Raw genomic sequence first — 24,392 nt, 5'->3', positions numbered from 1 at the left:
CACGAACACAAAATTAAAAACTAATTCTAATATCAAAATAGTTTCCAAAAAATTAGTCAAAAAACGTCTCAGTCAGATTGCCTACAGCTTTTCTTTACAACTGACAACTCTTTTAGTATTGAATTGAGTTAAATCGTTATCAGACACTTGGAATAAAGACGTTCTTCTTATTTATGAGGGTAAAGGACGAATAAAACGATACACACAGCCAGTTGCATTTACCTTTTGTTAAGTTAACTTAGCAAAGTTACTGGCAACTTAAGCTTTTAGCTTTAACTCCTTTTATAGTTACCATCAACTCTCTTTTTATCGTTATTAGTGTTCAATCTTGAATCTAGGGTCAAAATTGATTTAGCCATGCACGAAACGTAAGTTATGTAAGATCCTAAATACGTAACAGCAATAACAGCTGTAATTTGGAAGTTTTAACACTGGCTAATAGACGAGTAAACATACATGGCCAAGAATTCGAAGACGAACCAAAAATACAACATTTCTGACATTAGCTTTAGCAGGAAATCACTCAAAGAAAAAAATATACACAATTCCTACTGATTAAGATTTCAAAGTTAAATACTCCTTTTTTCTTGTGCAATTGAACGCAGCATTGAATTGAGTTGAGTGTTATCTGGTATTGGTATAAAGACGTACCGTATTTATGAGACGAAACAATGTTTGCAAGTGGTGTGATTTATGACCGAAGAGCCATCGCAACACGCCCAAGTGCTTCGATGAAAAAATATCTTTATCTTGTTTTATTAATGTTCAATGTGAATTGAAGTTTGAGTGGTTTTGTTGCTATTGAAGGTTTTTAGACAGATGGTCATTTTCGTAATTCTGCTTGAAATAAGACTAATAACACGGGTTGTTTAACGACTGTTCATGAAAAAAGAGAAAATAAAGGTATGATAATAATATCCATTTTAGTGTCCTAGGTCCTTTATAACATTAGATGAAATAGATACCTAAGAATTGGGTATAAATAAGGTTGTAGGAAATAAAAATAATCCAATTTTTTTAGTTCATCATCTGTAACACAAAAATACGCGAAACCACAGATCTTCTTTATGAAGTAATAAAAATGGCATAATAAATGCGCAATAAACTTTCGTTTACGGCGGTGTCACAGCAAAAATATGACTAACTATTAAATATAAACATCAACAACAATTTGTCAGATGAATATTAAAAGTTTGCATTATTGGACTCGACACTAATTGAAAAGATAAAGATCGAATAAATTATCCAATTACACAATCGAAAACTTGTAATGACTACAAGAGTTGACAGCTCATTACTATTAAAAAAATATTATCGCGTCATAACTCGCGCTTAACGAGAATATGTGCCGTTTAACCGTTCATTGGGACTATTCGGTAGGAGTGTTAAACCAGAAAGGACAGCCGGAATTGATATAAACACTCGTATAAATGAACTTTTTACAAACGATGTCACTCGGTGAGTACGTGTCCACACGACAGTTACTTAAATTGGACAAGTCGGCCGATACAAGCCGCGGCCTGTCACAACTCTTGTTAATGATCACACGAAATCATTAAACATGATAATAAACTCAAAAACAAAAGCATAAAAACACGCCAATCCACGTTTTAATACACAACGTTAACAACAATTATGAATAATTATTTTTCGTCCTCCTTCCGAAAATTAAGACGTCATTTTTACATACCGACGTGCATGCGAAGAAAAAACGAGAAAGCTCTGCAAATAGCTTATTAATAAAACATTTGAGAGGCGCTAATAAATCAGCGGTTAATTAGGCACCATTAAACAGTTGAAAGCCGTAATTGAACAATGTATCTGTTACCCGAGTTTTTAGATAGATCTGTAACAGCATCAAACGGCCGCGAACAAAGAGCTAAGACTACGCCAAAGAAAAGGAACAATAGTGGTGTGAATGTTACACTCGGATATTACAATAATGGTATCGATTATAATTTGCGTGCGATGCGGTCCGAGATACGGGCGGGAGGCGACACGTAAGCGACAGGCGTTCGCAATCGGCGTCGCGATCGACTCTTGCGCACCGCACCGCACAATGCTATCGTGGCGCTACGATCGCGGACATGCCCTCTCGCGCCATTACGATTGGTGCTTTCAACGTATACGCACCTATTTTACGGTGGTATGATTAGCTGCTTATGAAAAGACGGGCGTTTAAAATAGACAGGTCGACGGTCCCTACGTACATTCCCTCAAGTGGTACTTACGGGATTTGCCTTTTTTGTTTCCGTGACCTTCCGGTTGTCATATACTTTCGATTGATCAAAGAAAAATTAGTAAAAATGCTTTAATTCTACCCTAAATCAACACTCGACAAACCCCAGAACTACAACACTTCCAATGTAAAATGTCACTAGTGAGAGTTAAGACATTTAATTTTTACATTGGCAAGTCAACAACACCCCCGCGCGCCTCCCCCGTAACTCCCACATGCGGGCTTGTTGCGCTCGCGCAAAAAAGAAAATGAAAAATGTAAAAGATAAAGGTAAAGCCATCAAAATATCGTCAGGTAAGTTGAAATAAAATGAATATATTTTAACGTTTTTATTTTATTTTCTCATAAAAGACAACAAATAAAGACTTCGTGTAAAATTTCATAGCTCTGCGATTGATAGAACTTGAGATACAAGTGTTTGAAACTTCAAACCGCTCTCCTGTAAAATTTGCGTTTTCCAATTAGGTTATTGTACGTAGGGACCGTCGAGGTGTTTTTTAGATTTATTTATCAGATTTTTACGACAGTCTAACAATAGCGGCGACGTCAACTGTGTGCTTGAGACATTCACACTTTAATGACAGCATCCTCAATAAACCAGTGTAGTGCAAAAGCTTTTATTACTTCCCTATAAAAATGGAAGACTGCCGCTTATTTTAGTGTCACCAATGAAAGTGAGATTGTAAACAAGTCGTGATCATGATACGTTGAAATCCTATTAAGCTTCTATCAACCAAGTTTTAGTTGGACGTTTGATCTTAATTGAATCACAATAAAACTGTTTTATAGCTGTGCCATAAAAAGAGAAAAGAAGAAAGAGAATAAAATATTTTATTTTATTAGTGTAGTAAACTAAGACCCCACAGAGAATTCATGCAAAACAGATTCAATTCAATTCCAATCAAATTCCTTTGCAACGGCCCGGTAAGAGGCTTAAGTAGAATATTCCCATGCCTCATTTCTATTTAACATACGTAATTCAAAAGCCATAAAACGAAGTTTTGCGATATGACGCAATTCATAAGCGGAAGCGTGTTTCTAAATAATGGCAGATTGTAATCTTTTAATTATTTTTTACAGTTAATTGCTTTGTCTAAGGTTTCATTGAATTGAATTGCAGGTCGTAACTGTATTATTTTAAGTTTGGTTTAGCTGTCTCAATCTTGAAAATCCGGCAGAGAAGCAAATGATTTAGCACTAAAGAATTAAATTCTGATATAATCTTAAGTATGTAAAACACACAATCAAATAGAATTTCCTCTTCAAACGCGTAGAAACGCACTACTAAAATCACTCAATTTTCGTAAAATGATCCGCGTTATTACTACCCTTCAGACGGGTACAACGGGAGGCGAAACTGTCTCCCACCGAGCCTTTAGAAGGCTCGCGAGTAATAAACACGGCCGTGTCAATAAAAGTCACAGTCCCACCATACATGTGTCCACTCGCCGCTAGCAGGTGTACTGCCTACGATATGTCAGTAGGGTTGCCTCTTTTATGATATCATTTTACTAGTTAGAGTTGCATTGCCCGGAAATAGGAAGGAATTAATCTGTAACTTAACGAGCTTTTGCTAATAGATGTTTTTTGTCGCTAGTTTTATCGATATATTATTGTTTTTATGCTAATGAGAGGTAATTGATATAAAAATTCTAACTTATCGATTTAAGGCATTTGCATGTTTCCGAACAAGAAACACCGTTATAATTTTACGATTCATAAAAAATATTTTCCTTCTGATAGTTTATATCTATGTTTATCTAGTCCATAACCTCTTTGGGAACCGCAAAAACATATAAATCATAACTCAAACATACTATTCTAGGAATTTTATTTTCGCTTCGTTACTTAACTCTTCATTGAGATGTAACATTTTACGAGATACAGTAGCAAAAGGTTTCACAGCAAAAAAAATAATAGCACAGTGATAACCCTACAAGCTCGTAAACACGTACTATGCAAATACGCCGCGCGGAGACGGATACTGTCAACATTTTCATACCACAATATTGAAACTGGCCATTTAACGTTCTATCTCAACCGTTTTAATTCGAAACAGCTCTTTAAAATAATTTAGCTGCAAATCAGTCGCGTGTAATAAGCTCAGTAATTTATAGTTCCTCAGCAAAAGATGATTAAGACTTGACCCAACGAGGTGGGTGTGTGTCTGGCGGCATAATCACATTATCGTGAATTTGCATGCTCGCTCACACATGGCCTGCGAAACACACAGTCATACATAACACATTATCTGTTCCCGTCAATCGTACACAGAACAACGCGTTTTCTTTACAATAATTGAACAAACTAACGCCACTCAAACGCATCCGGTCTTACAAATCGTGTTTAAACTTGAGACAACTAGCAAACGTCAATCTAACACGAAAGCTCGCAACGAGGTGTTTAATGATGCAATAATTTGCATAGAGGCCGCTGGTGAGAAAAGCGAGCTATTCTCACGTCTGTCTCGGACTATAAAGTTTCCTTTTACAGTAGCAACTCTTGTTATGTGAACTTTTGTGCTAAATATCGCAGTCGGCGCGTTGTCGTTCCGCGCTCGTCATTCACGCCGCCCCTAAACCACCAACCGTCCGTCAACTTACCATTTAATGACTCCTTATTGTTTATGGACTGTTAAACAGCAGAAATGGTTACCTGAAAAGGCAAAGAAATAGCTTTATTATACAACGAATGACAGCCAACGCGAGTGTAAAACATAAACATTAAAAAATATCACACAAATTGAGAAATGGAAATCAATTAAGTATCGGTCGAGTTCGTAAAATCGGATGCCTTATTCAGTGGGTCGGTCGCGCACGGGCCGGTCTGCTAAACCCCCGGCGCACAATCTGACATTTATGAGTGCCATAAAAACGCTCAAGTAGTGACTTTTACTACTTGTTTAGTGAACATAAATGTCTTTGCCTTACCCGCGCTCAACGTCGTCCGTATTTAAAAGCGCACAGTTTCGTGCACAGTTTTGCTCCTTTTTCCTCTTTTTATTTACTGTTAGTGTACTGTTATGCAACTGTATAATGCTTTGGTTACTTTTCAGCGACAATTTATTGGTGTCGTCTTTTGTCTTTATTTTAGTGCCGCGAGAACATGGTTTGTTTTTGTTTTATTTGTGATATTTTGAATTTCTCGACATGATGAATCGTTGCATACTTTGCATTTTTGGGGTGGTAGAGTTGAATAGCATTGAAATTCTTTTTTATTTTAGCGTTGATATAAGAGGAGCCTTGTAGTCGTATATTGAGACGGGCTTTCTAAATTCGTAGAAGCTTTCTCTGTGATTTTCCGGACAATTATTATTAAGCCCTTGATTGAAAATTTTACGGATCACGATCTTCAATCACGATCATCACATCAAAGAAAACAGTAAACGAATCACCGATACCATAGGCTCTTAATAGCCGAAAGAAAGTAGTATATCAAACCGATCACTGTAAGTCACGATTTGAATACGTTAAGTTGTTGATTGATATCTTGGTGATGTTAAACATCGCTCGTAAAACTAATTAGGCTTGCATTTGTTATGCAGGTGGCGTGGGCTCGGGCCGTATGACAGATTGACAATTATGATATAAATGTCCATTACTTTGACAAACTGTTGATGTTCAGTTTGACTTAAAATGAGTTAGTGAAGTGTAAATTGTAATAACGCAGTTACGGAAAGGTTAACTCATTTTTATACCAGGATAGTTATGAAATAGAATGTTTTTTATTCGACCCATTACTCTTTGAAGGCAAGTCAATAGAAAGTTATATATTGCCACCTCGTCTATCAGATCAGGCATATACTTTATTACATAAAACATTGAAAACTGAAACTAACATCGCACTACACGATAGTCCAGTTTTCAAAAGTGCTGTAGTATCGTTTTAGCTACTATTATTATTGTTCCTGACAGCAGACGTCTTTATTGACAAACTATATATGCTAATTCGTCTACATTGTACGTAATAAGAATACATAAACATATAAGTAGAGACAGCAGCAACGAAACATAAGCTATAGACTTGCCCCAAAACTTTTGACCGTTACATGACAAGTACTAATCCGATGAAATACCGACACGGAATTCAGTGCAACTGCAATCCTTCACCATTCTTGAACACATCACTTTCAAAGCCCCCCTCATTGATCACCGGTGTGGCCTCAGTGAATAGGTATTCACAAACCGTCCGTTCGTCGTTTGGCAAGTATCGACAGTTTAGCATAGCCCACCCACACACTTTGCCTACATACCTGTGACTTTATGGATGGCTACCGTCGAATAATAATGCTGCACCTAGGCAAGGACGAGAGACAATAGTGCGTCTTGATGGCTTTGTGCCCTTAAATGTATGTTTGGACGATTGAAATGTGAGTTACATATTCGATGGTTGGGAATACCTTGGAATGTCTATATTTGGTAGGATATCTTGAACAAACATCCTCATCCACCCCTGAGTATCAAACTTGGAAACTTGTCACAATCGACTGAAACGTAGTTACTCTACAATGGATGTTATAAGAGCGATTTTCTTTGATTCCCATTTGTCTCACGAGCTTTTATATCAACTTTTCAGAAGGTATGTATGTACGTCTTTGAAAAAAAATTATTCTGTGAGTCCGTGATTATGCAAAACTTAATTTCCAATTGATTTGACCATACAATGGAGTAGCAATATAAATATATTTGAGTCACCTTTTTATGATGTACTTGGACATTTGAAACAATAGGCCACCAACGTATCGATTGTTAAAGACCCATAATATTATGTTTTTAGAACTCAAGGAGCCGTTAGTTGGGAATAATTAACGGGATAATCCGACCTCAATTTATCAAATATTGCTTAATCAATATCAATGTCAACAAGTCCTAAACCGACGCTGTTTGTTATTCCCAGCGGCCCATTGTTTATATCGCACCAAAAGAAAGTCCCTCTGCATGCCATCGTAATATATTCGTCCGTCAACGATACCTTGTTTTCGCTTCAAATTAGACAATTAGGAGTCGGCCTGTGACGCTGAATCTATTCAATTAAAGCTGAGTACGCACCGGTCACCTACCGCGGCGATTTTTTAACCGTATGTATGCGACGTGCGATTCGCGACTACATTTCGCATATCAATGCGGTCGCCCGATTGATGAAAAAAACGTTGGGGCACGCGTGTCAAACACGAGTTATGCGTACTGTGCGCGATTTTGAAATGATTGTTCTGTTACGTGTCATACAAACACGCGATTTTATATGTATCAGTACTAAATTGAGATTTGTGTGTTTTAGAGGAACGAACTCTAGCTAGGCGAATAATTTAGATACGTTTCCTAGTAGTCTTGTTGGTGGCGTCGGGTCACAGTATCTAAACTTGAAATAATGGCCTACGTGACTTAGCACACGTGCACATCAGTTGACAGATATAAATCGTCGCGAAAACATTGCGAAATTTTATTTGCATAAGAATTAAATTCGTATCCGGAAGGATTGCCAATTTATACGAGTTGGTCTGGAATGTGATTTGTTTGTGCCATTGTTTTGAAATATAGACGAGCTAGTAACGAATTGATTTGGTAGTTTAAGTATAGGGAAGAGTCACTGAACAGTCAGTAAAGAGACCTTTGAGACTTAATCAAGGAAAGTTTTGTTATATAGTGCATGAACTTTTGTCAGAGTGACTGTTGCGTCGTCATCTATTCTGAGCTTTGTCGTTAACAATATTAGTAATTACAGAGATACCCAATTAATAAGCATCGTATACCTGTCAGTGTTTCATACAAGACCATTTCAACACATATCTAAATCAAACGATCCCAAAATATCACTGCATTGCAGAACTACAATGTAGCACCGAGTACGAACGTAACTAACATTCCCACTCAATAATACATACGGCGGGTAATAGGTGTCTTGTTTATGAGCCGTGCCACCCAATGATCGCTAGTGTCGCGCCGTCAACCGTGAACGCGCGCGATTGACGATCCACGCAAAACCGCGTCCATACTGACGATATTAACATAATTAACTCCGATAATTTATTGGTAACGCTCCGATACCTTCGCCACTAAGGGTTACCGGTAGGTCAAACCTTAGGGTAGATCCGACGATTACAAGAAGCGCAATTACATCGGTGTCATTACTGAACTGTTAACTACAGAATTATGCATCATAATTGCGTCAGTCTTAACAGCCTGTGTTTTGTACACGTCAATTTGAATTAAATTTTGGCAAGTCTAGCAAAAAGAGTCTTGTCGTAATTAAATGATTAATAGTTGCGAAATAAAAAGCTACTGCAAACAGGTTTTAGGTAAATTACAACAGAGAAATACAGTACGCAATGTATCTACAATGTAAACTGTAATTTGTCAGATAGTGTTATCAGTATCAACCAGGCGCCTGGCCAGTTAGCTGTCAGCCACTATTTATCTTTCAACTACTCGGAGGTACGTGTGCGTCTAGACGTACGCTAATTGTATGGTGATAGATTAGCCAACTACATTTACACGTTGTTAACCGCAATAAGATTTACATAGGCATTTTTTAAAGCTTTAGATTCCACGGACGCGAACCGGTACAATTACCCTGTTTACATACATTGTAATCGATTGTTAACTGTCAATGTCTAGACCATCAAGTTTAGTTTGTTGGAATAAAATAGGTATTCTTATACAGAAGTGCAAAAAAGCTGTCTGTGTGGTCCGTGTAAATTACCCCGATGTACTTGTTTTTAGACTGAGCAAAAACTGTGGGTTTCGAAGAAAGTTCTTACTTGGAAATTGTATATTAACATAGCTGGTCGGAGAAAGGTGCTAGAATATTGTTACTGGTAAAGAGAAATGTTAACACACGACATTGGATCACGAGTCGGTTCTGCGTGACTGTAGACATGATTTTCTATTCATTAATGTACTGATAATCCGAATTAACACCTGTACGTTCTCCGAAGTCCTTGATATCCTAAATCAACGCCATTGGTTAAAACAAACAAAATATAAATCAATCCATCACATGTCAGTGTGTACAGCCCCTCGGTCGCGGTCGATTGGCCACGGCGGAACCCGACCATTCCCGACCAATCCCGACCGAATCCGACTCTGATTTAAATGTTAATCGGCGAGTGTCGAAATTATTAATTACTGTGTATCGCGGGTACGTTACGCATGCAGATTGCTATGCTAACGAATGATAAACTATGCATGTGCACGCGCAGGGTTAGATTTTGTGCTGTGTTTGGATTGATGGGTCGAGTGATGAAATTGATCGGACTAGTCATCTCTCAATGTTTACTCAGAGTTTATTCAAAAGTAAAAGTGTTCTATAGAAATTCAAATGGCATTCAACAAAAAGTCTATATCTATAAAAAGCTTTCGAGTATAAACCGTTCAATAAGCAATAATGATGCACATAATAAAATAGTTTGCGATAAAAAGATAAATAGAACGAAAAGAAAATAGAACTAAATATTTATAGGAAACTGAAGTAGAGCTATGGACTTGATATTTACAGTAATTTCAAAAGAGCTTAAAAGTCAAGTCACTGATACAATGATAAGGCGTTTACGTCCTTCGGCTATTAGTTTTTCAACTTCGATATTCTAAGTACTTATGTATAAAAAGTTTTACTTATTAATTGATTATAAATGCACGTCGTATAGATCTTACGATGGAAATAATAATAGTCTTGATACTAAAGACACGTGTAACAATTTAATTATCTTTGAGTAAAATCTGAATTATACATTTTATCTTTATTGTATTTGTTAGCATTTATGAATTACTTAGCTTGGAAGCGTCAAAGTAGAACTAAAAAATCAGTTGAAACTTTTTCCTCTTATGAATAGTTATATGAGTATTCTATAATATCGCACGTAAACGTTGAAAAGGAATGTATCATAAAATTGATGCTTATTTCGATGTTGTTAAGAATTTGATTGTAAAAGTTCAGTTAATTGAAAACCGGAGAGTGAACCAAAGAATTGCAAGCTTTGGTTATTTCACATCGTGATAGGGGAGGGGAAACTTTATAAAATACTATAATTACAATATTTTTTTCAGTATTAAATAAACACAGGAGTGCTTGTGTTTCTTAGTTACCTTTGGCTTTCTATGCCCATTATATTTAACCTCTGAAAAAAAAAACATATTTTATTAACTTAAGTATTTTTAGCCTAGTATTACTATCATTCCTGTGTACCAAAGTCACCTCCTGTAGCCAGTAGAAACTTAGTTTAGTACTTACCTAATTCAAGATTAATTTGATCGCGTCCAAACAGGGCATTTAGTTTGATTGTCTCGAGTAGTGAACTCAATCTAATCTACCATTTAATTGCTATTTATTAGTCATAGTATTGAGGTATTTTAATTAATGCCATGAATACGCCGTGGGTAGAATTGTTGTCATATAATTGGCAATTAAGCATTGATTTTGTGGAAGGTTCGTTGATAGAGACCTTTAGGTTTAGACTATGTTTTTGTTTATGTCAATCTTATCATGTTCTAACCAAATTTTATCATGAATCCTGACAAGAATTAAAAAATAAAATACTTTTTTACTTCAGGGACTTTACAAATATGGAAAAATGGATGCAAATACTGTCTTTTAAAGATGAGTCTTCTACCTAACTTGTAACAGTAATCAACTCCAATGTTGATTAAAATGCTTTGTATTTTTTTTCAGTAGTATATCACTAGATTTACTATAAAATGCTTATAATAAATCGGCATTTTAAAGTTCAACTTAAGTATTTATAATAAGTATTGTTTGTTATTTTTCACAATATAGTCAACAAACGTCACAACAGATCAGAAACTATGCAGTCAACATAAAGTTTCTGCACCATTTGGCGTCACTCCTGTCGGCCGACGCGCCCGATGATATACACCACACACCGCCGAAAGCTCAAACTATCCAATAAAATACACTGATTTATTCCTTTTTCAATGTTTGTGTGCCAAATAAGGTGTTTTTAAGCGGTATATTATCACTGAGAGTTTATTCATAGTTAAACTACTAATATTGAGTATTGTAAATATTAAGTTTGTGATGATGTGTGTATGTTCTTTACTTTTTTAGACAAAATCTTCTCAAAGAAGGTTGGTGAAAAGCATACAGTTAGGCGGTTTATAACTTGGATTAATCCATAGGATACTTTTAAACAGACTCCACAAGAGTAGCTAGTTTTATTAACTGTTAAGTTTTCAAAACAAAGACGTAGAACAAATTACGATGAAAATTTCCCGAAATCCAGAATAACCTTCTAATTTTTTAAATCAGCCTCCAAGCGATTGAAATAGGGTATAAAACTTTGAACGCAAATGGAGCATGAATCAACTATTTTAATAAATAAACGGTATATTATTGGGAGTTTATTTATAGATTTCAGTAAATTAATTTATTGCTTACAGGCTGTGTTGGACGTGCTTGTTTGTCGAGAGCCTGTTATCCACAATAGACCCTGGTTTGGTTATGTATGGGGACGATTGGTATTGCTAGATGTATAATGTAATAAATATAAGTAAGTTTAATATAATAAATATCTAGAAAATCATCCTCCGAGTGGTAACTAGATCTATACCCGAATACAATAGTCTTGTACATAAAGAATATAGTAATATGAGTAAGTCATATTTATTTCTAGAGTAGGAGTGACACTTACTAAGAGACAAATAATTTAATTTGAGTTTAAACAGAGACAAACTTTTCTATGAAACCATCAGTAATATTTTAGAAGCTTTTTTTAAATTCTTTTCTTTTCTCTATAGTGAGCAATCTTTTAATCTTCTTTTAAAACTGTTTTTCAGCAGTAATATCCTTAATTTCTACTTCAGAAGATATATCTGGATATCTTCTGAAGTAGACGTTACGAGAAATCTTTTCTTACATCAGATCTAATAGAATCTAATACTTATACAATAAAAAGTTCCGTACATAAGGTAGGTGTAAATTGCCGTGAACTAGTGAAGCGTTGAGTTTTAATCGAGCTGATCAGAACACCAACCTCGATCATTTGATTGCAGATTGATTTTGTAATATCCGTCCGATGCACGAAGCAAAGCTTTCAGTGGATTAGAGGAAACATTATAGATGATAACGTGTTACTTTAAAGAGTCTTCGTAAGCTGAAGAAAATTAGTTTGCGATTTAATAAAGATTTTTTAATATACGTAAGAACTGTTGGGTTGTCATATGGAGTAAGTTTATGAAAGTCGATTGAAAGATCTGTGACAAAATGGATGACTTGATGACCTAGACGAGAGAAGCACAAAGCATAGGAAATTAGATATAATAGATATTAGGATAGAGAAAAGTTGTGCCTGTTTATAAACAGTTAAAAGCTAACAGTTCTTTTGCTAACAACAAATAATTACAACAACAATATGAAATCAACACGGACCCTGCACTTTACTCAAAGTTTCGAACGGAAATCCTATTCTTTGCACGCTCTTTTTTGGAGGGTATCGAAGTGACTACTTCCATTATAATCATTTCGGAACTTTAAACACCTACGCCTAGTCGATGCGCGATATGCTATCTACGGTACTATCGAGTATCGACTGTTTGATATTTCAAAAGTTACTTAAAAATAGTACCTACTGAATACACCAGGGGCGCTGTTGACGATTGTGGTACTATGGAAGAAAATTGTCCTTTTGGAAATGTTGAAATTGTTCTATTTATTAGAAAGCTTTCCTGACAGTCAAAATTTAATGTATTTTACAGGAAGTAATAAAAAAGTATTTCACAAGCTAGAATCTTTAAAAAGCCTGGTAAATCCAAGTATCGATATATTTTATTAGCAATAAAAATTAAACGAACATCAAGCATAGTAATCTTCCATTATTTTACAATGTAAGCAGCTATTAATAGCATTTAAGGCAATCGAATAGCTATAACGCGAAGTACATTCTAGTAGAATACTAATGCAATTTTTATCGCTTTTCTTAGTCAATGTACAGTCGGACACGAAACTTAGAAAAATGGGATTAAAATACTATCGTAAAGTAAAAATGTGTTAAAGACTTATCTGAACGGATCTGATTTCTTTAAGATTTTAAGTTTTATCGAAGTGTTACTTTTGTTGTTGACTGTATTTATTTATGTTTCTATTCGCAAAGAATAGGCTTACTTTTCTAACCGTCACGTGCACTCAAAATTAATTTGTATCACGCACGTGTACTGGCGTTATGATTTGTATGATTTTGAATTATTTATGAACGGCCCCGGGTTCGATACTCGGTTAATTAAACTATAAAAATTAGTGACTGATAGTTTGCTAATTAAAAAGTTGGGCATACATTATATTGTATAAACATAACGGTGAATTGTTTGTGTTTGAAATATTCGAAATGATCTATAGGGATGGCAAAACTTACCTAGTGTAAGATCGTATTTCATACTTAGATGTTCCAGTGTATAATTGAAGCATTTTCAGTAATAGATTTCAAGTGTTCTAGATACTTACCCGCTTATTCATAAAAACATATGAAGTTATGAAAGGATTACAAAGAGTTTTGTTTCTTACACTCCTTAGCGAAATAAAAAAGAGAAAACATATTATAGTAGTTTTTTGACTAAAATAGGTTTATAGTGTGTTTATGAATAGGAGGGTTTGAGTTCCGTAATACTAATGAATTAAATAGGAGGAACGTTGAAGTCTATCATTCCTGTGAAGCGGCGACAACTGTGATGCCATAGGAGCTTACAGTTTTTACGTCAACCTTATACCAAAATCACTACCTTTATACAATTTCCATCAACGTACAGCAAAGGAATGTAGGTTGGGACATATTCTATTCCTGTTACGTACGCCATAAGAAACAACAAATATATGTTTTAAAAAAGAAAGTAATTGAACTACCAAAAAACATCGAAAATGAACTTTTGGAAATCCAATTCACTTCCCGGAAGTATATCGGTGTCAGCTTACAGCCCTACATTAATATTCACTTGACACTTGATCCTGGAGTTATCACGTATCGAATAGAATAGAGCTATAATATTTTATGATCCCTTGTCCGCCATACTCGGCGACGTCGGCGTTCGAATTTTAAACAAAACACTCCCGCGCATATGTCCGATTATATTGGTGGTTCGATAAATAATTAGATGATTTTTTTATTGGACTATGAATATGTTATGAGCGAATTCTGTCTGTTTTAGTGACTCATGTTTATAATTTGGTGTGATGTACGAGCTTTTGCGTGTAAGCTGCGTAATAGTAGGTTTTTGAAATATAATTTTCCTGTAAAATCAAACGTCTCTTAAAAAGTTAATGAGCAGTAGAATGCTGTTCAATTTTAATTACGATTACACATTTTCTATAAGATCCATCTTCTTTCCTATGAATGAACAAAACCGTTCCCATGATGATTCGCTTTGTGATTCAAAATTGACGAGTATTCCTGTCTGTAATAATACACGCATTACCTAAATTTCAAAGTAATAATATATGTTTCGTCTACATAGGTTTCAATTTGTTACTAACAACACTCAGGGATCACAGTTTTATCCATATATTCTTTAAAAAATCTATCTCAGACTCTACATCACTGTCAAGCGTCGTACTCAATATAAAACGTCATTAATCGTGTGTTACATTTGTCGTACCAATGTAGAGGTATCATGACACTGATATCGAGATAGAGCTATAATTCTTTCTGCAACTCAAAGGCAATGTGCATGTTTGCGTGCTCTACCAAACGATTGCAGTACGGTGTGACTGAAAAGATAGAGCGGTTTGTTTTGACTCTACTTAGATATAGAGCTTTAAGTTAGTGATATAATAGATAAAAAAACTGCGGCTTTAATGACAGAAAATTGAGGTTATATTTTTTTATAAAGAGCCAGAAAACTTCTAGCTATATTAGTTCTGATTATTCAAGTTTCTTATGAGTTTCTTTTTCAGTAGACTATATATAACATATTACATAACTGTTTCGAAGCAACATTCCCTAAATTGTGACACAATAAAATTAACTGTCGCATTGGGTGTTAACAGTCATAACTGTCAAGTTAAATATTCTTTAAACATTCACAATGACAGCTTTATAGACCATCTCCTATAACATCAGTAATACACGAACACCCAACATTAACTTACTTAACCGGGATATTAAAGTCTATAATACTCACCATATTTTTGTCTAACACCCAAAACTGTAGAATATTTATTAGTTGTATAAAAACTAATGAGTATGTGTGTCCAATATTTACTTCGGAGCGGCGATAAAAGTTGGATTTACAAGAATAAACAGTCGTAAAGATCGCTTGCTACCATTACAACGGATTAGAATGTCGGCAAGGGACAGCCCGGCAGCTTGCATATGTTCAAGTGATTTTTCACGGCTACGGAACCCGTGTTCAAAGGGCACGCAGTACGGTGTCGCAATCACGATCCTCGATCACGACTGGTCCTTTAACTATCCGTTTGAATCTTTCCCACAACCGAAAATAGACATTATATCTTCATCGCTAAAGTTCACCTGAAATGCGCGACTAAATTGGCCGGTTTCGATTAAGAAATTTGCAACTCACGCAAAGGAAAGTATGCCTTATTTGAATAGTCCTAAGGTGGGTTGTAAATGTGCGGTTAGTTTTGCTAGGTGGTAGAATGTCTCTAGACCGTGTCGCTACTAGCCTTAAATGCATTAAGTTTGTTTTAGAGATAATAATCGTTGCGAATGCAAGTGCTTTGTTGTTTCAAAGATAGAGTTGTTGTTGTTGATTTATTTGTGGTCAACCATTGTTGGACTTAATAAGGGATGGAGATATTCAATTGTCATTTGCGTAATGAATATAGCTATTAGTATAAGTATGACTTAATTTAAACAAGTCTAGCTGTTTAAATCTTTTGTTAAGATTGAAAAAAGTTTCTTCTTGTTTGAGTTTGTTTAATTAATTAATCTTGTAAGCTAAAAATTGTAAGTCTGTAAACTGTAACTGTAAAGTAAACTGTCATAGTGGTAAGATTGATAGTACCCAAATTATATTCTATTCGAAAATTATTGATTCTTATCAAAATTATATCAAACTTTGTACAAAAATATACCGAATTAAGTAATCAACGTCACCAAAAGCAGTCGCTGGCTCAAAAATACGCGATAATTTTCAACAATAAAACACTCCGCGTCAAATAACGCTTTTCCTTCCCCACGGTTTCGAACGAAAAAATATCAAAACATTCACCTAACCTGGTTTTATTAAAATAATTTCGGAGGAGTGCGTGAGCCGGGTACCGAACTGCCGACTATCACGCGACAACACCAACAAACTTATCTTTACCGTTGACAAAGTGAAAGGTTACTTAATTCTTTACTATTTTTTCGTTTCGATGATGACTATTTTTTCATATCGAGTAGAAAAATAAGTTTGTAAGTTTCCGTGGACCTAATCAGTGAAACCTGTCCCAAAAAGTTATGGTTCGTTGTATTCATAAACATAGATAGATAAGAATTACTTTAGGCGGTGAAGAAACTAATTAAGTTCATATTATCTGATTGCTCCCACACATAGTTGGTCAATCGTGCCGTTGCGTTATGAGTTGTGGTATGTACTTTTTTATCAGCTATCGATCGATTGTGTTATCTCGATCGGTTGTTACGTTAGAAGAGATGAAACTTATGCAATAAAGGTAATAACTTTATGGTAACTTAATGACAAATCATTAGATATTTAATAGTAATGAGGTAACAACATAAACAACACGTCTGAATTCATCAATTCATGAATGAATCTGAATTCGTATATTACCTATTCGTGTGAACATTATTTATTACGGTTTTATCAAGCAAGTATTATTTTAGTCACTGCCTTCGTCTTTAAACAAAAAATCACTTATTTAAAACACTTACCTACATTCAACGGCAATATTTATTTTGTCTCCCGTATACCAAACCCACACTTTACAAAACACTTAAAATTAACTAATTGACTTCAGAACAGGAACAAAGCATAAAAAAAACAAAACTTTTTCCTAAACAATAAAACAATATGACACTAGCATCCCCATCTTGCAAGTATTTCTCGCGCGGGTGGGGTAGACAAATGAGTCGCACCCCTACTGCCCAACTGAGTTATGGCCACCAATCGAGCCGCGCCCGACAGCAGCCATTTTTAATTTTTAGGGTGCTCACCCTTCAGTATTATTATTAAGTGTGCGCTGTAGTGATAACATGACGAATGTGTGTGAATATAACGTAGGTATTTTAAAACTTTGTTTACGCCTACTAAAATATACAAGTTTCAAAATTATATTACACAGAATGTTAATAATGGCATGTTGAAACTAGTAAACAGTGGATTAAAAAATATAGGACGAAATTTTGACACCGCACGGTAAAGTTATGCGTCTGTAATTTTGGCATTGCACATTTTGAAATTGTTTTTATTTTTTTATTCTCTCTCATTGCCTTGTTTTATTTGTTGTAATGCTATTTAAATCTCTCTAGTCCGCCAAACAATAATTCTAAATGATATAGCATTATAATCCAGCTATAACAATAACCATAAACATATTAAATCTCGTTGAATACAAGTTGGCACTCATTACACCTTTATATTATTGGCTGTAACACTTAAATCAAGTAGCTCAACTCAATTCCACACTACAATAAATCCTTATAAGTTTATTAGTTCAGATTACAACTCAGCAGTACGTAAATATTTGAAGAGTCGCCCATTAAAATCAAGTTTTAATACGTCGTAAAAACTAATGCGCTCATAATCGTCGATTAGAACAAATTGAACCATAAACGAACATCAATGTTGACGTAAATCACACCCTCTAACGGCACAACGTTGAACTACGGGACATTTGTCGCTTCACTATCGTCTCAATCTCGCTCGGATGATGAACGACCACTTTTATTGCGGTTACACGCTTGTTTATTTACTGCTTTGTAATAGAATGTCAATAAACAACGTTGATAACTGAACGCGGCAATAAAATAATAATAAAACACGACAGTTATTGTGGCGGGAAGTGGCGCTCTCCTGCGTCGCGCTGCGAAAACGCACTAACTAAATACAGCGACATCTGCCGCCGAATAGACGAATGACCATGTCTTTTTTAAATGGCCTACATCGAGCGGCCAGGCTGGATTCCTCTACGCGGTTATTAAATAATAAGTTTCTGAATGGTATGAACACGATAATGAAATTCAATTCATCGAACGAGTGACAGAAAAAAATATTATTGTCTAGTTAACAAGCGAAGATCATTTATCACACGCTACGGCGCATCAATAATTCATTACTAATAACACAGAGGCACTGACGTAATTAGTTCAATTACTCGCCCACCCAGTAATTCCGCCCCGCACGGTAATTGAATTATTTATCTTTGGCTAAATTAGGAGAGGAAGATAAGTGCAATCTTCACCTTTGCCTAAGGTGTTGTGAAGACCACGCGTATAATTAAGTGCGCGGTAAACGGAACGGAGACAATAGGTGCGTGACCTAGCCCTGAGATTAATTCGTGAGATAACAAATTAAATTTAATACGCTTAAGAGTTAGTATTTTATGTGATACGGAACTTATTCTAATTAGATTTTTTATTCAATTATGGTCCATCTTTATTTTTAAAGATTTAACTGTCGATAGCTTGTTAGTTAAATGAGTACGTGTCAGGTGATTAACTTTTTCTACATAATAGACACCTTGTAGCTATTTTGCAATCAAGACCTCATTCTCCTCAATGAATAAACTACCACATTATAAATAACCAGGTGTTTTCAATAATAATAAATTTCAAACCTAAAAAAAAACATATTTTGCTATACCTAATTCGCTATCAACTTCAGATCTGTTCAATAAATCAGGGATGAAACTAAATGTGAATTTCTTATGCCTAGTAACCCGGGTTTACAGTGTAATACAAGAACAATTACAAAGACATTAGTCAGTAGAACATTCTCCGGGTTCATTATAAAGCATTGAGTTCAACCCCGGATTGGTCCTTGGACCCTGTTGAGGAATGTACACTATTAGTAGGGACAAAAATTAATGTCTCTTATTTGTGGACTATGTTCGCAGTACATAAAGTATGCCTGTTTGAATAGCGTTAGGCATTTTTGAAACTGTTTCGAAATGTGAATTTCAAAACTTAATAGAATAGAACCCCCTCTAATCTAATTACAATTTTATTCTACTTAGGTAAGTGCAGATTCGTATTTATTTCTTACCATATATTCAACTCGACACTAAGAATATTTTGTACAAGAACTTGTTTCGAATATTTAAATTGTCTCGTTGGTTCAAGAAGTCCATCTGATGGTAGTCCAGATAGTCTTCTTGAAACCACTGAAAAGGAGGCTTCATTTATTTGTCCTGTATTAACATCTAATTATTGTTTAAAATATACGAGAAAAGTGGTACTGAAGATATTATATTTATCAGTCAGAATCATAATTCATCACTGTCTTACTTCTCATTATCTAATAAGTTATGCCATGAATTATACTTAGAAATACTAATGACTGCAGTACCGCCGACCCAACTATTTCCAATTAGAAAAATAAATCTATCTTTAATCACGTTTTGTTCCCATAAGGGTGGGCTGAGACCTAAGAACAGGACTTGCAAAGATCCCTTTTGCTTCATTTAGGTACGACCAACAGTTACGATCAATCCATTTGTTATCAAATTCGTAATCAAAAATCAGTATTTATCTATACGAGTTATATAACATTATGTGGGAACAATTACACATCCATTAATCAGTGGAGTCCTCCGACAGTATATTGCGCCTCCGGCTTTCAACCCCCCAACCCTTACTTGAATTACACCCTTTTCGGCCTCAAAACTCCGCTACAAGTTTTCACTTGATTAGCCACGGTGACTTTGGAAAAGTTGCTGTTCCTGTTGTCTGTGTGTATCTGATGATTTATGACACACAGTTCGAATGAGTGGCTTAAGGGTTTAAACTGGGTATCCGTGAAATCGAATTACACCTTTTAAAAAATGTAGTAACGGTTTTTTTTATTTTAAAAGCATATATCTATTGTAAAAAATATATTTAACCATATTAATATTTATTTTTCTTACTTATCATTCTTAAAAAAATTACATGTGCCACTTGAAAATAAAAATGCGAAAAATGTACCATCAAGATCTAAGCAGTTCTCACGCCTAATTTAACTCAACACAATACATGGTTAATTATAATAACTGTCAAATATCTACACAGTAATATTTTAATAAAAAATCTTAAGAATCGTGTTATATAAGAAAAAAGTTAATTAGCATGCTTTATCTTTAAAAAACTACTCTATATTGTGTTATTGAATTTCTCACAGAAAAACGGCCACTAGGCCGTCTAGATTTAACAAAAATATGAATAAAATACGGTAAAAAGAATTACGATAGGAATCTATTTAGAACTAGGCTTAAAATTAAAATAAATTCAAATGAGGCTCTCTTAAAATAGCACGTTCTCATCATTTGTTTAGAATAACAAACATTTACTTTATGATTGTGATATCATAATTGATAAACAGCTGGAGTTTTTACAATAATTTTACGATCCATAAGACCGACTTTTAGGTTTCCGTTGTTCTAAATATTGAAAATAAGGCTCTTCTTTTACTAAACAGGCAGTAATTTAGACAAAAGTGTCAATATCTGAAAAAAATAAATCGCTGAGTTGTGTTGATCGTGTGAATATCAACGTTATAACAAATATGTTTCATTCATATATTTTATTACAACTGCACAAAACACTAACTATAATCAAGTATGTTAATACTCCAGCAGTTTAATTAAATTATTTTCCAATATTAAAAATAACATTTTAAAATCAACTTAAAAAGGAGATTTACAGGCGGACCCTTTAAAATTAATGCATTTATTCGCATTCGCGAGGCACCGACGGCAATGTTTGCACATAAGGCAATAACTGCGTTTTAAAGAGGCAACGCCACGTAAGCGCAACGGGCAACGAGCAACTGGAACATTAATAATTTTGGCGCGAACAAATGACGCGGCTGATTAATGATTTACGTACACAATTCCGTGTTGTCCACCGGGTATGTGTTACATATACGTTAGATGTTTATGCAAACAGTTATATTGGCTGGAAACGACTGTGCTATTATTTTTCGGAGGGAGTTTTGATTGAGCTGATGAATTTTGTATTGACTCTCCTTTTTGAGTACAAAACGTTTTGTCGTTTTGACTATCATAAAATGTCAGTAAACATTGCTTTAGAGGGATTTACTAAAAAAGAAAATTGTTTGTCGTTGCATAAAAATAACGTTGAAACAATTCACTGGCCAGTTTATTTAAATTAAGAGTCTTATCAATTTAAATCTACAACAAAATAAAAATAAAAACTGCCACATTATTTAATTTTGAAATAAGAATGCTGAGTCTTAAATTTCGAATAACATATTTTTTTAAATGCACATTTCTTTTTCTAATATATTTAACCCTGGCAAAGCTACATTAATATCAACAGTATACATAATGGGTACATAAGTGGCTATGTCTACCATATGCGACATGGGTACAACTGTGGCAGGTCAGGTGTCCCCTAAGGGTCCACTCTAGAGGGTCCGCGTGCCAGCTAGACGCTTTCGTATGATTTAATGCCCCCTTATTGATACCCATTTTAATTTAGTCCCGTACTATAGATGTATGTTAGGAACATTTTTATATTGCATATTAAAACGGCTTAGCTGTAATTTATTGTTGTCTGCAAATGATTAATTCTATTCAAATTTTAGTCTACTTATTTACTTTTTTTTTCTTTGTTGGTTTAAGGACATCTGTCTTATTTGAAGAAAAACAACAATTAAAGTAAAAGCATTCTAAGAATGACAACAATGGATAAAAGACAAACTTCAATTAGTTGTTAATCGATACGTAATTAACTTTTAATCAAATTACATCGATCTATCGTGAAAATCACTAAATACAGAGATATCGAATATTTAACAATCTTTTTATGCGATCGAACAATATAAATTCCTAAATCCATACCCTTTTTCTCAACAAAGGCCTACAATGCTTCGTTTAAATGTGATTACATTCATTACATACAATATAACAACTTTTCTAAGCGTCCGTTCTTTAGAAGATTTACTTGTGGGATAAAATTGGCTCCCATTTAGCATCGGCACCGATATCACAATACCGACTGCCAGCCGATTTAAATTTATTTCGGACGTCGGTAACTTCCAATTTAAACCTCTTAATCCTCTATGATGTATGTCGGTATTCGGCAGGATTAAAAGTTCCACGGAAAATAACCGGGAAAACCTTTTCCGGGGTCGGATTGACCCGGCCAGGAGCGGGATTAGGCGGCCGGGATTGGATATACATAAATCTCGGACAAGGCTTTAGGGGCGACGCAATTAAGCCTCCGCGCTGATATGTCATTTTGTGACGAGTATCGCCCAGATTTGGACAATACTAATCGCGGCAATTCCCCTTTATGGGAGCGAAAATATAATAATTCGAATATTAAAATTCAGCAGCCGACGTGTACCACGCACAATGGACGCTCTGTCGGGCATTGCGTCATAAATAATTCAATTTCATAGTAATAAAATACGCGTGACCAGCGCAACGGCGTGAAAACTTTTCAGCAATTACGGGTTGAATATAACAAAAAGCGTCGGTCGATCCGACACGGCGGGGTCGGTGAGACCCGTCCGACCGACGCACTCGTAATTCATGCATCAGCTTGCGGGATAGGGTTCGCCGCGACTGCAGCCCGATGACTTATAGTTTGTATTAATACGCTTCGAACACAGGAATCCAATCTGACTCGGATTAATTAATTTATGCGGGAAAATGTATTAGACTATAATAGAATTACTCTTAATACCGATGTGTGAATAATATGGAAATCGCTAAAACTCTATTATTATTTCGAGTAGTTAATACATATTTATTAGACTACCGATATACCATTAATTAAACAGAATTTTGTCAGGGGCAATAACGAGGTATATGACACGAAAGATAAATGGGCCCTGCTATGTCCAATAAAGGACCTATTAATGAAATACCTATATACCTAATTAGTAGACGTAGACCGTACTTTTTATTTGAAGTGAAAAGTTATGTTAGCTGTTGAGAAATTGCGTGGAGTACTTACATTTATCTTAATGAATAAACGAATTGGCTTGATAAGGCGCATAAAAAATTCTAAAGTATAGCAATTGTACATTTTATAGGTGTTATTCTAGGAACACAAAAGCCATAGAATGCTGAAAGCGTTCCACGGACACATAAATTCAACAAAATTACGTAGAAGTAATTGATTTATAGCAGTTTAATTATCGCAATTAGACACGCCTACTAATCAACACGTTGATAATCGCCGGAGGTTGCATTAACCCTGCGTACTTATTAACTTTATGCATAAATTATAAATAATACATTAAGAGCAATGTACAGCAAAAGCAATTTACTTTATTTTTCTAATCGTCTTGATACGTCGTAAAACAAAAGCGTGTTCCATATTTAGTTACCCGGATGTGACGAAGTAAGCAGCCATTAAAATTAGGGTTGGGCCACGAAACTCGCGACTAGGGCAGGGCCGGGGCCGGCGCGCCCTGGGGCACGGTTCATCGAAAAAAAACCGAAACAAAAAACACACATACAATGAATAACTGCCGGGCATCGATACAGATGAGATGAAAGATTTCTCAATGTCCGCCCGTTGTTCTTGTTACTTGTAACTCAATATTGAACCGGCCCGTTTGTTTTATTGCTTCATAATGTTTATACAGACGTTTGTAATGAATAATAATAATGATAATAAGCTACGTTCATTCTAAAGCTTTTGTATTTTAAACACATTTCGTTGATTATTTACAACTGAGGAATTAAACTTGACTACTATAATGAAGTGATACCTAATTACATTTGTATGAAATTCTTTTAAGTAAAATTGCAAGTCAAAAAAATGTTAAAGGACTCTCACAATTTCACGATTACACGACGGGCGCAAAAAGCGCGGTTGCTCCAAAATATCTACTTAATAACGGACACGAAATTAAAAAGCAATTTGGTAACCGTTACTAATTTAGGCGGCACGGCACGGAGCTCTCAATTTGGGAGGGGCCCAGCGGTGCGGGGGGGCGGGGGGCCCTGGAGCCCTAATCTAAAAGCTGTCAGTTAACGCGGCAGGCAGCTGTGGCCGCGCGCCTGTGTGCAC

General features: G+C 35.2%; 1 protein-coding gene across 2 annotated transcripts in view; it reads right to left on the bottom strand.

Moving 5' to 3' along the window:
• Nucleotides 1–24,392, bottom strand: part of LOC142976470 (homeotic protein antennapedia-like) — a 193,562-nt gene that overhangs the window by 101,573 nt on the left and 67,597 nt on the right. Inside the window, exon 2 of one of the 2 annotated variants that reach the window (XM_076119853.1) lies at nt 4,843–4,894. The exons of the other annotated variant lie outside the window; for it this stretch is intronic. The gene's annotated coding sequence lies outside the window, so the exon portion shown is untranslated. The remainder of the gene's footprint in view (nt 1–4,842; nt 4,895–24,392) is intronic. 2 annotated transcript variants of the gene reach the window in all.

The sequence above is a fragment of the Anticarsia gemmatalis genome, chromosome 11 (assembly GCF_050436995.1).
Source record: "Anticarsia gemmatalis isolate Benzon Research Colony breed Stoneville strain chromosome 11, ilAntGemm2 primary, whole genome shotgun sequence".
Taxonomy (NCBI): Eukaryota; Metazoa; Arthropoda; class Insecta; order Lepidoptera; family Erebidae; genus Anticarsia; species Anticarsia gemmatalis.
Note: the sequence above shows the minus strand (reverse complement) of the source record. Positions and strands in the feature narration are given on the sequence as shown.